The 16,846-nt window shown below is 36.4% G+C and overlaps 1 non-coding gene and 1 pseudogene across 2 annotated transcripts; both read right to left on the reverse strand.

Moving 5' to 3' along the window:
* Positions 1–606: 606 nt before the first annotated feature.
* LOC114306424 (ubiquitin carboxyl-terminal hydrolase 23-like) lies at positions 607–16,389 on the reverse strand (annotated as a pseudogene). The gene is made up of 7 exons (XR_014366452.1): positions 15,922–16,389; positions 15,265–15,379; positions 13,076–13,186; positions 12,347–12,519; positions 11,826–12,152; positions 10,872–10,997; positions 607–873 (listed from the first exon to the last, which is right to left on the reverse strand). The product of XR_014366452.1 is annotated as a ubiquitin carboxyl-terminal hydrolase 23-like (transcript).
* Positions 4,977–5,109, reverse strand: LOC145789984 (small nucleolar RNA snoR86). Its single transcript, XR_014328539.1, has one exon. It is a non-coding gene; the product is annotated as a small nucleolar RNA snoR86 (small nucleolar RNA).
* Positions 16,390–16,846: the final 457 nt, after the last annotated feature.

The raw sequence follows: 16,846 nt of genomic DNA on the forward strand, positions 1-16,846 counted from the left end.
AAATGAAATTTCTCTGGCTTTGCTCACAGAGAAGTGAAATTTCTTTGGCTATGTTCAAAGAGAATTTCTATGGCTTTGTTCACAAATTTCTCCGTGTTTGTTCACAATTTTAAATCAGAGAAAATTATTTTAACCAAACCAGGGAAATTTTAATCAAACCCTTCTTTTTATAACAAGGTTATATTCCTTGGAAGATATAAACCCTTGGGGCCATTTTTTATTTGAGACATGAAATTGTTTTGTATTCAGGCTCAAGAGTTATGAATGTGTAATGCATGTGATTTATTTTGTATATCTTACTTGATGAAATGAAGAATACGAAAAGAAGATTTACTTTCATTATGAACATCAGATAATATTGAATATTATGTTGGCAAAAGATCACATTTTTTTATTAAGTGTGATTATAAATGGCAAAAGATCTTAGTTTTTGAATAAAACTGTGATCATTTCTAAAACATACATCTCAATTAGTCTCATTGTAAATGACAAAAGATCTCAATTCTATTTTAACCATGATTGGTATTTGATAAATAAAAAAAAAAATCTGACTTTTTAAATTTGAAAACATGATTATTTACATTTGAAAAAAATAAACAACAAATATTTTCCTAGTAAATCAAAGCATTAAACTTTAATTGCACAAACTGATTTCAATTTTCAAATATCTGCTGCTACATACATAGTAGCTCTATCAACAAAAAATGAGTCATTCCTACGACAAAACAAAGTTTGATTGAGCAAAGAAAAACAAAGGAACCTATGGACTACTATAAGCAACCTTCAATTTGGCGACATCATTATGCAAGTAGCGCCACCGTTTTTCTCTCCCCCCATCTCTCTATATATTTCCCTCCAGATTCCTTCTTGACCCTACAAATTAACACCCAAAATGCTTCAATAAAAAATCATATCAAAGTGAAAATTAAAGCTAAACAAGAAAAATGATTTGAGAAAAGAACAGGGGCAAAAATCACAAAACAAAGATATAACACCAACCATCAAATATGATGATAGGAGCATATAGCACAACCAATTCCTTAAATTCAATACAACAAGAAAAATGAAGTAATCCTAATTGTTAAAAAACACCAATATCATGGAGAGGATTAAATGAACTTAATAATGTTTCCCAAAAAGTCAGTCATTCCACAAGTAGCATCATATAACTATACTTGAGATCAAGCTTGTTAAAAATAGAGAATAAGAATGGACTACAAAGCCAAAAGAGTCATAACATAACTCTAAAAAATTCGGAAGGATCAAAGGGAAAAAATATCTGGAGAGCAAAGAGGAAGTCCATATGTAAGCTAAACTAGCAGCATTTTTCTTAGAATTCCATTTGGCAATCAATAAATATTTTAGTAGAAAATAATAGATAAATGGCTCTGTCACAAGCTCTAGACTAGAAAATACATCAAAATCCACAAACAAAAAGCTGAAAACTGAATCTAGTTTCGTTACTACTGTAGAAATTTAATGTATAAAGAGAAATAGAGAATTGTATTATTGATTGATTTATATTGATATTTTGTATTACAAATCAGAGTGGCATTATATAGGAGAGGGTTTGGGTAGTAGGTGAGGAGTAGTGGAGTGTAGTAGGTGAGTGTGAGTAGTGGAGTGTAGTAGGTGAGTGTGTAGTAGGTGAGTGTGAGTAGTGGAGTGTAGTAGGTGAGTGTGAATGGTAAATTCTAACAGCCCCCCGCAAACTCAAGGAGGATAGAAACTAACCAACTTGAGTTTGAAGAGAGGAACAAAATAATAAAATACATAAAAATTAAAAAGGATAGGAGACACTGTATGGTCGTGTCAGACCGTTGGTGAAGACACTGGATGGTGGTGTCATAATGTTGTAGAGGACACTGTATGGTGGTGTCATAACGTTGTAGAGGACACTGTATGGGGGTGTCAAACCGATGTAGAAGGACAGTTTATGGGGTCATGTCGGACCGTTGTAGAAGACAGTTTATGGGGTCATGTCGGACCGTTGGAGAAGACAGTTTATGGGGTCATGTCGACCCTTGTAGAAACTAACCGGAATCTATGTCGGGACAGTTTACAGAGTCTTGTCGGACCCATAAAGGAGCTAACCGGAATCAATGTCGGGACAGTTTACAGAGTCTTGTCGGACCCTGGTAGAAACTAACCGGAATCTATGTCGGGACAGTTTTACAGAGTCTTGTCGGACCCATAAAGGAGCTAACCGGAATCAATGTCGGGACAGTTTACAGAGTCTTGTCGGACCCATAAAGGAACTAACCGAAATTAATGTCGGGACAGTTTACAGAGTCTTGTCGGACCCTTAAAAAATGCACCCTCAAAAGGTGTGCCCAATTTTTTCAAAAAGCGTGCCATCAAAAGGCGTGCCCAAATCATAAAAAGGCGTGCCATCAAAAGGCGTGCCCAATTCATCAAAAGGTGTGCCAGACATGATGGCGAGGCACGTGGGCGCCTTGGCTTGCGTGCCCGTTTGTCGGCTGATGGCAAGAGGCGCGCGATGCGCGTGGCTGCCTCGGCTATAAGACAGAGGCTGAGGCTGAGGCAGAGAAAAGCTGCGAAAAACCTCTGAAAAAACAAAGACTCTTCTTCGTTTTGCTGAGAGAGATAGTCTGTAACACTCTGTAAACCCTACGCTGAAACACTGAGCAACCCAAAACATGGCCTCTTCTTCCCGTCCAGCTACCCAGAACCTGCTCACGCTCTTTCCAGAACTGAACGAGCCCACAAGAGAAATAACTGGTGCGGTGGCCAGTGAACCTCAACCAAACACCTCTGGTTTTGCTCCATTGAACTTTCCGATGCGGTCGGTGGAGCAAAAAATGGCGGTGCAGTCAGATGTGGAGGCCAACCAGTATACTTTGAAGACATGTGTGGAAAGCATGACGGCGGTCACAAATTTGTCGAACCGGCTGCAGAGTAGGACAAATGAGGTGCAGCATGTAAACTCCCAGCTGGCTCTGCTCCAACGCATGTATAAGGATGCGCGAGCAGAGATAAGTGTGCTAAGGGCAGAAAACAAGGAGCTGAAGCGGAAGGCCACCGTGATGTTCCGATTTGGAGGTCCGCCATATGCTGTAGTGGAGGAGCAGGGTGGAGTGATCGTGCCCAGTGGAGTGGGAAACACAGAGGCAACACCGTCAAGGGCCGCCCAGGACGGAGGCAAGAAGAAAAGACCGGCAGAATAGGCGAAAAAGTGAGGTCGGTGGGTGGCCGTCTGCAGAAAAGAAAACAAATCTTGTGGTGTTGTGGTTTGTGTTGTTTTTTTTTTTTTTTTTTTTTTTTTTGGTTAAAATTGTGATCGGGGTTGATCCCTGAGATGAATAAAAGATGGTTTGGTGTGCAAAGCTATATGGTATGAATGGAATTTGAAAAAGATTAAAAAATAATGTGAAAGAAAAATAAAGAAAGAAATAATAAAAATATATTTGAAATCAAAATGAACGATGGGGGAAATAAGGAAAGTGGTTTGGAGAAAATAAATAAAAATAATGGATTTTGAAATCAAACGGAGGAGAGATAGGAGACAAGCCCATGTGAGAGAAAGAGGGGAAAAATGATAGCCGATGCACCCAAAAATAATCTAGCTGCTATCCACAGGCGCTTAGGGGAAGGAAATGGTAGCAAGAGACGGCCAACACCATATATGGCTATAGCAAAGAAATGGAGTATCAAGCTCAATGGGCTAGGATTTAGACCAGAGAGTAAAGCCACTGGTCCTGTTGAACACACACCTCCAAGGCTCAAATAATCAAAACATGCTTCACGCATTTCCTTCCTTGCTTGATCAGGAGATGCACAAAACACCTTATACAGGGCTCCAGTCATTCCTCCACCAGTTAAAGGATGACGCATGTTGAAAGCATCACCTATTAATAGTGCTCCAGGAGTAGGGTAAGGAGCAGTGATGGGAAGGTATGTGTAGAAAATAAGCGGAATAGGTTGAGGTCCGGCGGGCGGCCAAGGCGAGGTTGCCGCCCGCCGGTGAAACGAAAAATACTAAGTGCTTAACCTTGCTTTGATACCATGTAGAAATTTAATGTATAAAGAGAAATAGAGAATTGTATTATTGATTGATTTATATTGATATTTTGTATTACAAATCAGAGTGGCATTATATAGGAGAGGGTTTGGGTAGTAGGTGAGGAGTAGTGGAGTGTAGTAGGTGAGTGTGAGTAGTGGAGTGTAGTAGGTGAGTGTGTAGTAGGTGAGTGTGAGTAGTGGAGTGTAGTAGGTGAGTGTGAATGGTAAATTCTAACAACTACTATATGCAAAAAATTAAGAAATATGATATAGTCCAAGAATTTTTTAAAATAATAGGGTAAACTACACTGAATCTAGTTTTGTTACTACTATATGTAAAAAATTAATAAATATGATATAGTCCAAGATTTTTTTTTTTTAAATAATTGGGTAAATTACACTGACCTATCTATTGAGGCTTTTGACAAGATGGAGACATCCCCACAAGTTTAAATTACACTGACCTCTCTCTGCCACCTAATTACAAATCACAATCACCCCTCCATCATTTGTTTGAACCATTATGCATCATCACCCAAGTCTCTAACCATCTCCAATAATTTTATAAATAATATTTTTCAAATAATTTAACTCATAATGTTTTGGTTAATTCTTTTGCGGCTGAAAAATCATACGATGCTCATAAGTTCAAACAACATCAACAAAATCATATCATCAATATTCAATAGTCATAATACGGGTAACAAATCGTATCTATCTGTGTAATCCATCAAAAAACATAAAGGATTTCAATACACAGATCCTCTTTGGTAGAGGAGAAAATCAAGCAAAACAACAGAAAATCTGACAATAGTAAAAAAAAAAATATGAAGAAAATAAGGGGGGGAAAAACAGATGAGATCGTAAAGAAAAAGTAAATAAAAAAACCAAATCAAAGAAAACTATTAAGTTTAGATTCACCCAAAAAACAGAGAGACGAAAAAGAAATATGGGATGTAGCGATTTGTTCGAGGCCATAATCAAAATGAAACTTTATGTTTGAAAGGCACGGAGAATCGCAATTTTTCTACTATTGCCAACCTTCAATGCAAGTGGTTCATCATTGATTCATTGACGCCCTTGCTCTGCAAATTGGCTTTTCCCTCTTCTATATCACAAACCCTAATACATAATACATATATTTACATACACATGTAAAAGAGAGAACGAAAACAAAGAAAGAATTGGGTACGAGAAACATTTGGGGCTTTTTACTCAAATATCAGAAGGTGTTGTCTATGCCATATTCTAAGACTTTTGATGTAAAGAACATAATTTTTGGACTATGAAGCACCGACACGTTCCCAAGGCTGGCGTACAAGTGTCGGACACGGACACGCATCGGACACGCTGTGGACACGTGTCCGACACTCTCTCTAACGTGTCCTCTTTTTTTTTTTGAATTTTTTCAATTGGACACGCAATGGACACACGATGACACTTTCTGGACACGGATCGAAGAACCCTAAGCTGTTGGAGAGAAAGAGGGAAACAGATTGAGGGAGAGATTGATTGAACGAAAAAGTCCTAATCGGTTCAAAAGAGATGAATCAAAGAAGCCCTAACCTGCTCTGGTTCATCTTCTCTGCTCGTCTTCGTCTCTAATTCATCTTCTCTGGTTCGTTTCTCTTTTCTTCTTCTATTCTCTTCTCTCTTTCTAATTTCACTCCCTTCTTTTCACTTCCTGATTACATCTCTCTCTCTCTCCCCTCCCTTTTTTTTCTTTTTTTCTTTTATCTTTATTTTTATTAAACCTAAACTTTATAGAATAAATTATTTTTATTTAAAAAAAAGTCATTTTTTATTAAAAAAAATCATTTTTATTAAAAACAATTTAAGAAATATGTTTATTAATTTTATTATTATTATAATTATATAGGAACTAATAAATTTTTTTTAATTTTATACATATAATAAATAAATAAAATTATATATATTAAACGTGTCCCCAACATATCGTGTCCCCTATTTTTTGAAAATTTGCGTTTTCGCGTGTCCGTGTCGTGTCGTGTCCCGTGTCCGTGTCCGTGCAACATAGTTTTTGGATAACGTTAGAATCGTGTGAAATCTTAGAAGTGTTGAAAATTTGAGAAAAATAATGTAGTTAGACTAATCATGGGGTTAAATAGCCTAATTAAAAACATGGTTTGATTTAGTTGAGTTTTGCTATTTTTTTCAAAATTTTCAAACTAGTTTTGCTTGCTAGTTTCTTGAGTAAATATGTTCTTATGATTATTTTAAGGTTTAAGTTACTTTTGTGGATTTGTTGGGTTATTTAATGAATTTTGGAGACTATAAGGGCTAAATGGTGATTTTGGCCACTTAAGGGTAAAATAATCCATTAAAAGTAATTTGGGTGAAATTCTTGAATTTATCATATAAGAAATTAACTTGTGGTTAATTGGGATATAATGGTAAATGATGCCTTGAAGGCATTTTGATAATTTATGCCTTGAGGGCAATTTGGTAATTTTGTCCTTGAGAGCATCTTAGTAATTTGTGCATTAATGGCATTTAGGTCAATCCCTTAAGGGTATTGGCCAAGGAGAACATTTTTGAGAAAATGGCCAAGTGTCGAAAAATATTCCAACTGTAAAAGTAATTTTGTGACTAGGCCTCGTTTGGGAACAGGCTAATTTAGTAACTTTTTGGCTATTTGGCTAAAAAGGTAGGTAAAAAAAACTTGTATGTTTGGGATGACTTTTTGGCTAATTACGAAAAGATGTGCAAAAAGTAAAGAGAAAAGAGAATCTTTGACTTTTTGGTATGAGTTGTTGGCTTTTTGGCTAATTTAGTAGCTTTTTGGCTAATTGGCTAAAAAAGTAAGTCCCCAAACGAGGCTTGTTAAATAACCAAGTTTGGAGTTTTATTTGTACTCGGTTGATTTTCGGTCGGTACTATTGATTTTACAGGCGTGGCCTAGGTTATAGGCTTATAGCCGACATTGCCAATAAGCTTCAGGAGATAGTGGATCGAGCTATTTGAGGGTTAGAACCCCGGACACTACGCAGGTGATAGCAATAGTAGCTTCTGTGGAGAGGGTGGTGTGGATTTTCTAACATGCAGCTCAGAGGGAGCATCGGGTGAGATCAATGTAGGACCTAGTATGTACTTATTTATAGCTTGGAGATGGTATGTGTTGGCAAAGCTAAATTTTTTACCCTGTTGGCAGGTTATTGAAGCCCTATTGGTGGGTTATTGATTTCGGATTCTTTCCATTATTTAATTATCTCTAGTGAGTTAATTAAATAAGATGGACTTAATAAAATTAAGTTAAGAAATTGGACATTCCATTACACAATTTATTTGCCACGACACTAACATGTTTACTTAGTAAGAAATGAGATTACTGTTGGGTGAGTGTCAATACTCACCCCCCCCCCCCCCCCTCTGCATTGTGTAGGTACTAATGGACACCCGCCGGCGTAAGCGTTGGGACATAGTTTGTCATGTTAAGTTCAAACCCTACATTAATTGGGCTTGCATGCCTTTACATCTTTTGTTGGATTATTATATTAATTAATTTCGGGTATGTAACTTAAACATTTATTTCTGTTATTGCATGATGTACTTCATTTTATTAGTTTGGGCGCCTAGCGAGAATGTGTTTAGTACGTGAGAGAACACTAGAGTTTTTGAATTTAAAGGGCAAATTATTTCAAAAACTATCAAATGGCATGCTTCCTAATACAAGCTGAATTTTATCAGAACACTTGTTTTGTCACCTAAAGTTCAGTTAGGCTCTTATAAAGGAAAAATGGACATTTTTCCAGCCTCATACAATTTAAGGCCATTGGGCACATTTTACGAGACAAACCTAAATTTCATAATTGAATGAGAATTGGCTATGGAAAGGGATTTTGAGAATGAACTAAGTAATAAAGGGAGTTTTTAATTAAAACCTCATGCTTAGGTTTTTTTTTTTTTTATTGGCATGGACAGAGGTGTCTAGATCAAAACCCGACTAATGTCCCAGGAGTGCACAAGTCCCCGGCAAGGAATTTCCCACAAGTGCACCATGGTTAATTCGAGGGTTTTCCCCTGGTCCGATAGCCCCAAAGAACTGTTAGCACCTAAGAAGTTTCGATCCCTGAACCTTGGAGAGAGTACACCCCCAAGACTCCAGGCTTTGTCACCAAGTTAATTTGTTTCCGCCTAATTGATCTATAAAAATCGAGGGCGAGACAATCTATGTTGTCCAATATACTACATAAAGCATCCATTTTGCCTTTACTCCATATTAGGCAATTTTGAAATTTGCAAAGTTCTTCACATCACATGTCACACAAAAACAAAATCCTTTTTTAGGATCGTAACAAGTGAAAGAGGTTTCCAAAAGAATTTGAACCCTAGAGGTCTATTAAGGCTCGATTGGTCTAGAAAAAGGTTGGTTAATGTGTTTGACTAGGCTAAAGTATATATAAGTGCATCCAATTTCGAATAAAAGTGGGCAATTCAAAAGTTTCAAACGATCTCTCATGTTCATCATCGGGCAATATTCTCAAACCCACTTAAAAGATAAAAGTATAGTCAATTTCAAGCATAGAGATAAGGCTACTATGTATCATTCCATCTTAATGTTGTGTCCGACAAAACAACTTAAACGATAAAAGTGTAGTCAATTTTTTCATACTCAGTCCAAGTTCAAAGTACCATTTGTACAAGAAAGAATCCCCTTGGTCAAGACTTCACAAAAATAGAAATAGGATCCATGAAATAATTGAGAGTTCATTTTGTGCAATAGCCATTCCCAACAAATAGGTAGTGGCTTTGATTAAGGGAACCCACCAGAGCCATAGCAAAAGCCAATCTGCATAGGGTAACCGTCACTGTTAGTGGATGTGAAGCTAGGTTATCTATCCATGACCAGATTGAAGCTTGGGTGAAACTAAGTGGAGGTATGAATTGGCTGATGGTTTAGAATCAACAAATGAAGTTGTGGTTAGGGGTAACGTTGTGGCAACATTGCAATTTAATGTCCTACCAAATCATATTTCTAGGAAATCATTAACAAACTCAACCAAGTGTAGTAAGGTCACGCCAAAGTAAATCATTTTATCAAGGGAGTGTTGATAACAGCTTCACCAAATTTCTTAGAGCACCCACCAACAAATTTTGATTTTTATTATTTTTTTTTTGACACCCCACTTAATACCAAAAGTGTCATCCACTAGCAAACCGTAATCCTACCCACCCCACACACAACCCACTACCACCAACTCCAACAACCATCCCCCTGCCCCTCAGCAGCTCCGACCGCCACTCCACAACCCTTTCCCACCTCCACCACCACCATTAGCATCCCTTCCCTGTCCTCCCTCAGCCTCTTTCAACTCCCCGTCACCTCCTTAGCCCCCATCCTCCATTTGCCACCCTAGTCCTCTCCACCCTCTGACGGCCTCCCCTCTAATTGTGAGAGAGAGAGAGAGAGAGGGGAGGGGGGGGGAGGGCGAAAGTGGTGGGGTAGGTGCCGAGGATGGGCTGGGAAAGGGCGGGTGAGGGTGGGGAAAAGCAAGGGATGGGCGGGAGATGGTTGCTAAAGCAAGGGTAAGGGCAGGGGAAAGGCCAGAGCAACCAATGGATGATGTGGGAATGAGGTAGAGGTAGAGGTAGAGGTAGAGGTAGAGTTTGAGTGGTTAGGGATAAAGATAAAATAGGTATTTTGTGCTAGGGCAAAATGGTAATAAAAATATGAAAAAGTGGGGTCTAAAGAAATTGGAGGGCATATAGCAACAATCTTATCAAGGTGGCTAGTTTGAGACACTTATGTATTATGCAATGTTGTCAGAATCGTACAATAATTATATGTATTGTTCGATTTATCTCATATTGTATGGCTTAAGATATAGTGTGTCGACATTGGCTTGTAACTAGAATCGTGTGATACTTTTTTACATTATTCAATTTTGCATCTTGCCACAATTTCATGAGTATCGCACGATGAGTTAAGAGAGATAATTTGAATGATCTAACTTTAAGCATTTTAGTAAATTAATTTTGCATGATCACCAAACTAAAATGATGTTAGAAAATCATAATCAACAAATTAATAATAAAAAACCAAGAGATGAAAATTTTTCTTCAAACACAGGGAAAAAAGGGACCTATAAAGAGAAAAGAAGAATTTATTTGTGAACACAAAGGGTGGGTAGTAAGACCATGGCTGTTGTGTTATGAGCCCAGAGGGGCTTTCAGATTGGCTAATAACTGTTAGATTTGGCTTCGTCCTGAGATTTGAACCAAAGGCATGGTGGTTAAAACTGCAATAATAAAACAATAAGGACAGGTTGTTTCTAGTTCATAGATCCAAAGAGTTACGTATTCCTCAGCTATTGGTGGCATAGTTAATATCCACTATATGGCTTGTCTGAGAGAAAGATCTATTTTATCAATTTTTTTATTTTTTTTATAAAACAAGAATTCCACAGTTCTGTATTGGGACACTGTTAATCAAAGCAATGGGTAATCTTCCCAGTCTAGCAACATAAATTGTACACAAAGGGAGCTAAGCTAACCGGAGGATCAAGTAAGCTTGTATCATACCATCTATGAGTTGAAGAAAGGTAAAGTATGTAAAAATGGTCTATTGGCCGCAAACAAATATCTTGATACAACATGATAGCTAGCTAATATCCTAATTGACGCCACATGCCCTTGTAAGGTCTAGCAAAACAAATCTAGGAAACATGGCAATAAAATTGTATCCCTTTTCGACCAATGCAGCATTTTAAAGAACAAGTACACCGTTCAAAGTGAAACCCTTAAGAGATGAAGGCTCCAAATTGTCAAGGAGTATGTCCAAACAAACTTCAAAAAGGCACCAACAAACAGACAGATAGAACTAATACCTGATGATCATCAAGGGAGTACCACATGCCACTTGACGTGCGAACAAAGCAGTAATAATGGCCAGAATGTGTGCTCCAACCGGCATGAACAAGAACACCATAAAGAGTATACTTTAAATCTCCATCCTGTCAAGTACAATCAAAGAATTAGCCATGGCACAAAACACATGGGGTATCAATCACTCATCAAATTGGTACTAATGCTACCTAAGAGATTTACCAAGCACACACAACAGATTTAGTTTCTAGATCAATAAAGTTGTAGGTCCATCAGGAATTTTTATCCAACTGGCTATTTATAAAAATCTGGTTACCAGATTTTTTAATTATTAGCAATTTATCATTCATCCTTTGGCAACTCAAGTGTTACACGTGTGGATGAGTTTTGAGCATAATAAATCTATCATCTGAGATTGAACATGGCAGAAAGTCACCACACCCAATACATGTTCCAGATGCCAATATCACATTGCTTCCCCTGCCATAAAACCAACACAACATGTGGGTAACTGGAATAAAATGTTGGCAAGAAAATGTATCAAAAACCAGGTGAAAATGCCTGGTAAATGCATACCCAGGTGAAAGTTTTCAAGTCATTCCCCATTATGCTTCTAATTTGGTTCATGTTTCCACATTTGCCAATGTTCTATACAAAAAGCTAAATCCTGTTATGTATGTGTAATATCCTCTCAAGCCCGTTTTCTATTGGCAGCTAGTATACTTGAAACCATTCCAATTTTTGTTAATTTCAAAAACATAAAATCCATTTGATTGTCAATGACAATATCAAATTTGTGGACATAACATGTTCAAATCAATGAACTTTCCAGATTAATAGAAAATGGAGGCATTGAAAATTTGGAAATTTGGTTACAACTAAACAAAATTGGTTCCCCACTATACCCATACAAGCTATGAGTATTATAGGCAGGCATCAATAAAAAGTTCACTTACATAGGGTGCAGTGACAAAAGGTTTTAAGTCCAATGTGGGACCAAACAGAACTTTCTTGTCAATCTTTTGCCCAGGTTGATATGTTCCAAACCGCTTTAGGTGGATGGCAAGAACATAAGGGGCCTTGTGAATTGAGGGCTGTTTGAGAGCCTTTACGTTTTGCTTGCACCTTTGACATTGATACTGTCCCTCTCCTCCATCTAAATATTCCTTGGCAGTAAAATGTATGAGTGCCTTGTGCAACGATTCTGCCTTGTTGATTTCAAGGCTTAAATCTAAGAATGGATCGAACTTGTTGGAGCAGAAAGAGCATTGCATGCATTTCACCTGAAAATAAAAACAAGACTATTAATGAAGAAAACAGCTAGATTCTCAAATGCTAATAGATTTCTCTATTATTGTGAGCAAATCCATCAAAAACTTCTTCTAGATTATTGTCAGTATTTATATAACAATGAAATTCATGGTTATTTCCAAAGGCAACGTGTTCCAGAAACAGGCATACAAGAAAAAATGTTTACCTGGCTACGGAGCCGACCACCAAAGATCTTGTGAACCAAGCTTTTCACGTAAGCACTAGGTGATTCACTTGGTGTTCCTGCAGGTAAGCAACACTTGTGCATTGACTCCAGCAAATTTACCATGTACTCATGAGCATCCTCCTGTCTGGCATTTCGAAAGTTCTGAGATATGCCTAATATGTGATCAAGGATTCCAAATTCTAAAAACTACGAAAAAGAAGAAGAAAATACCCATGTTGTGGTGGTTGGGTTTATTAGCCTTTTTTTTTGGAGAGGAGGGGGTTGTGAACAATAATTTAACTTACGACTCATAGAAGCTATGCGGGAAATATGTCCTCACACTACCAGTTAGTGTCCAAATTCCTTGAATCCTAGATGCAAGGTAAAATTATAATGATACAAAATTTGATTTCTGAGCTACCTGAAACCTTAGTTTGTATACAAAAATTCATATTTTCCTCATATTGTTATGAAAAAGAAACATGCATTGGCACAATTTCAATAAAAGAGAAAGGGAAAATCGCTTCCACAATGTTCAAACTTTAACTCAACACCCACAGTGCATAAAAAATTTTATCTTGTGAAAACCTATTTGAACTATAGGGAGTAAAGCAGATAATGAATACATTCAAATGTATAAAGCTAAAAATTTAAAACAAATAAATAAATACCTTGCAACTTTAACAGAAATTCAAGAAAGTGATTCACGATAAAACAATATAAGGATACACCGCAAGTTTGAGACAAGATCCTTTGGTGCTAAGCTTCTCCCAGTTAATTGTAGGGCAAGGCTAACATGTTTCTGTATAGCGCACAAAGCACAAAATCCAGCAATACAACCTTCATGAATCGATTGAAAAAATAAATTAAGGTATGAAGAATACTAATATTAACACAAACAAATGTTCTAGACATAGGAATCAACAATAAAAAAAATGAAGACCATATATACACCCAAGAAAACCTTTAAAATATAAAAAGAGAAAAATAACAGCAGACCTATTAGCAGTCCATTATCATGTTACCTAATCCATTTCTTCAAACATTTTGGAATTTTAAAGCACACTCAAAGTGGAGTGTGGGAAACTCTAAATGGAGTGCAAATTTTCACTTTATCCACACAGCAAATTTGGGGTAAATGCTTAGCCCTTTTTGAGAAAATAATAAAAAATTTATCCCCTTTGAGAAATACTAAAACAAGACAAAAAATACACACAAAAAAACAAGAAGAAAGGATAGTATTAAGCACATTTCAGGTTATAGTAAGATACCCTGGAGGTAATTGTATTCTCTCCTTGTGTAGATACAAAGTCAATAATTAATTAGTTACAAATTGTCAAGGTTTTCTGATTATTGACTTCAGAAGCAGAGCTACATGCTCTTGAGTGGAGTCAAATGACCTTAGTGAAATTTTCAAAAGAATAGGTGCCAATTTAGTATTCTTTTAAATATTTCAAGATTTTTTTTCCAGTCAATGGTTAACATCCAATAATAGTAGTGAATCAAATTCCTAAAATATGAAACTAAGCCTAAAATCATATTCAGAAGCATCTCTTTAAGTGAACTTTCAAGTCGCATATCCCACGTCATGAGATAAATAATTCTTAAAAAGAGTTTACATCCTTGTGATTGACATCTTTTTCACTTTTTATGAAGATATAAGTAAACAAAACTTGAACTCAAACATTTTTAATAAACCAAACCAAATTAAGTCTTAAGTCCCATCAAATGGGGTCAGCTACATGAATTCTTCTTCTCAATGTGGCTCCATCAAAGGCCATTTCGCTAGTCAAATTAAGTAGATCCATATCTCTATTTACAACGCTAGTCAACGTTAATCTAGGCCTACCCGGTCCCCTAACACTTCCATCTACTGTCAGTGCATCGCATCTCTACACTACTACCTCTATTGGTCACACTAAAACTTCTTTAATAATAATTTAATTTTTTCAATTCATCAATTCTTTGTAATGAAGTAATTTTTGTAGAAATCAATTGTTTAGTTTTAATTTTTAGTGAATTAATTTTGTATGCTAGGGTTTTGTTTTCCATCATTTTCTATGATAATGGATATACATATATAAGATTGTGGGAAAGTTAGCACTGATATATTTTATATAAACTAAAATTTAGCATAATCAATTAGTTGTTGATTGACTCCAGGAAAAAAAAAAAAAAAAAAAAAAAAAACTTAACTCCACCACTGATTTACTTGTTTTGGCAAAAATTGCACAAAGATTAATGACAATTACTATATGTGTACTCTTCTTCCAACTCAATAAGCTGTTTCAACGTTAAAAATTTTGGATTGCCTACACATGCATCTTCAACAAGCAAGTATTGATTCTAAGGGTCGGGAGCATATTAATATCTATACGATTGGCATACGACTGCAGTTCATTGGTGAGTACTCTAAATGGTTATGAATATCTACGGCCAATTTAGGGGATGGGCATGGTCATTGGGGGAAGAGAATGAGAACACAAAACAGGTAGGGTTGCCTGCCCAAGTTCTGGGTTTTATAAGATGGGTTGATTCAAGTTCAAGTTTAAGCATGTATGTCCAATTTTATGAAACTCGTGCATAAACTTAAATGCATCATGCGCACACATATTTACCTAAACAATCCACCAATGAGAAAATAAAATGTACTTGTGTCAAGGACATACATATCAGAAGACAAGTGGTCGTGTCTTTGTCCATTTTGCATTCAGGGTATTTAAGGTTGAGCCAAGCTCGGGTAGGGTTTGTCGTAGATCATTTCAATCAAGGTTTGGATCACCAATTGTTCATCCAACTTCAGAAATTTTTCTGGAAACATATAATGAACATGAAAATACAGCATCACAGAATCATGAGTGCAATTCATCTAGTAAATTGTGTGCAAGATGAGGGGAGAGAGGGTGATAGAAACTCACAAGAATTTTGATGCTTCCCACTTTGTAAATATGCGGCTAAAGGCTCTGTATATGTGAGGCATTATATAACCGAATTGAGAAAACAAGTATTTCCAAGATTTTCCAGTCCTGCACCCTGTAAGTTATGCATACCATCCTAATAGTTAAGCAAACCGATAACTTCAAACCAAGTCAACATTCAACAAAGTTCAAACTAATAAAAGTAAAAGTAAATATACAACTATATAAATAATCAAACACCTACAAATTAACAATGTAATGGCTGATTATACAAATAAGCCAAATCAAACTAATAAAGATAGCAAAATCACAATAAACCCTTGAAAAAAATTAAAATAAAACACAAACTAAAGCATCCATCAACCAAAAGCCTAATCTATAAGCAAATCCAATAATTAGAGAGAGAATTTTAAAGAAAAACAATCTAATTGAAAAACTAGCAAACTACCCAATCCCAACAAACAAACAAAAAAACCTGAAAAAGTATACAAAATGCAATACAAACAACGAAAAAATGTATAGAAATTAACAACAAACTAAACCAATCAAAATCTAGAACAAAGGGCAAAAGACTGTCAAACCATAGAACAATACAAAGCAGAAATTACCAAAAACACAACACACATATATATACATATCAACTGAACAACTACTCACAATTCTCCGAAAAGTAATCCCAAAACTGAGCTCAGGATCCAACCCAACATCCAAAAACTCCGACCCATCTGGTTTCTTCCCAGCCAGACCCGATTGACCACTGCCCTGGCCCGACGCACCGAGCCTCCGTGGATCCGAGATAGTAGTTGGGTTCAGAGTCTCGACCGAAACCCTCCGCCGCCATTGCTGAACCCAGAGAATGGCTTCTTCGCCGGGTGGAAATCGACTTTTCTGCTGAACAGAGATTCGACTGACGGCGGAGCCGGAGGGTCCGATGACTCATCTGCGTGTGAATTGTGTGTGATCAGAGTTTCAGCCATCATAAGAGAGGTCTCAGTAATTGAGTACAATAGAGATCTTCAGATTTTGTAACCAAAAAACACCTCTCTCTCTCTCTCTCTCTCTCTCTCTCTCTATAGAACATGTAACAGCTTGTTTCTCTATCTACAAACACCTGTATCTAGCTCTCTTTCTCTCTTAAACCACTAAACCCTACAAGGCTACAATCCTATTAGTGATATACTGTTATAATAAATAAAATAAATAAATAAATAACTCTTTTATTAAAATAAGAAAAATGAGTGATATCACTAATTAGTGCTGCCGCTAATGATGTGACAATGGGCCCCATCATGAATGATTTGATGTTTTGACCTTGGTGTTGTATTTTTTTTCTTTTTTTATTGAGTGTCATGTCATTAGTGATCTTTTAGAGCTCCAAAATTAGTGGTCTCTATCATTGTTGTTAAAATAACTCTTTTATTTATTATTAATACATCTTTAACAATAATCTCTTTTATTGAAATGAGGGATCTTTTTCAGTAAATCTATTATCTAAGAGTGTTATTCCATAAGACCCATAGTGTTTTATAATATTCCATTAGGTCCATTTCATACAAAAAGACCATAAAAACCCTCAAACAAA

This window comes from Camellia sinensis, chromosome 4, assembly GCF_055761805.1.
Source record: "Camellia sinensis isolate YWXY chromosome 4, ASM5576180v1, whole genome shotgun sequence".
Taxonomy (NCBI): Eukaryota; Viridiplantae; Streptophyta; class Magnoliopsida; order Ericales; family Theaceae; genus Camellia; species Camellia sinensis.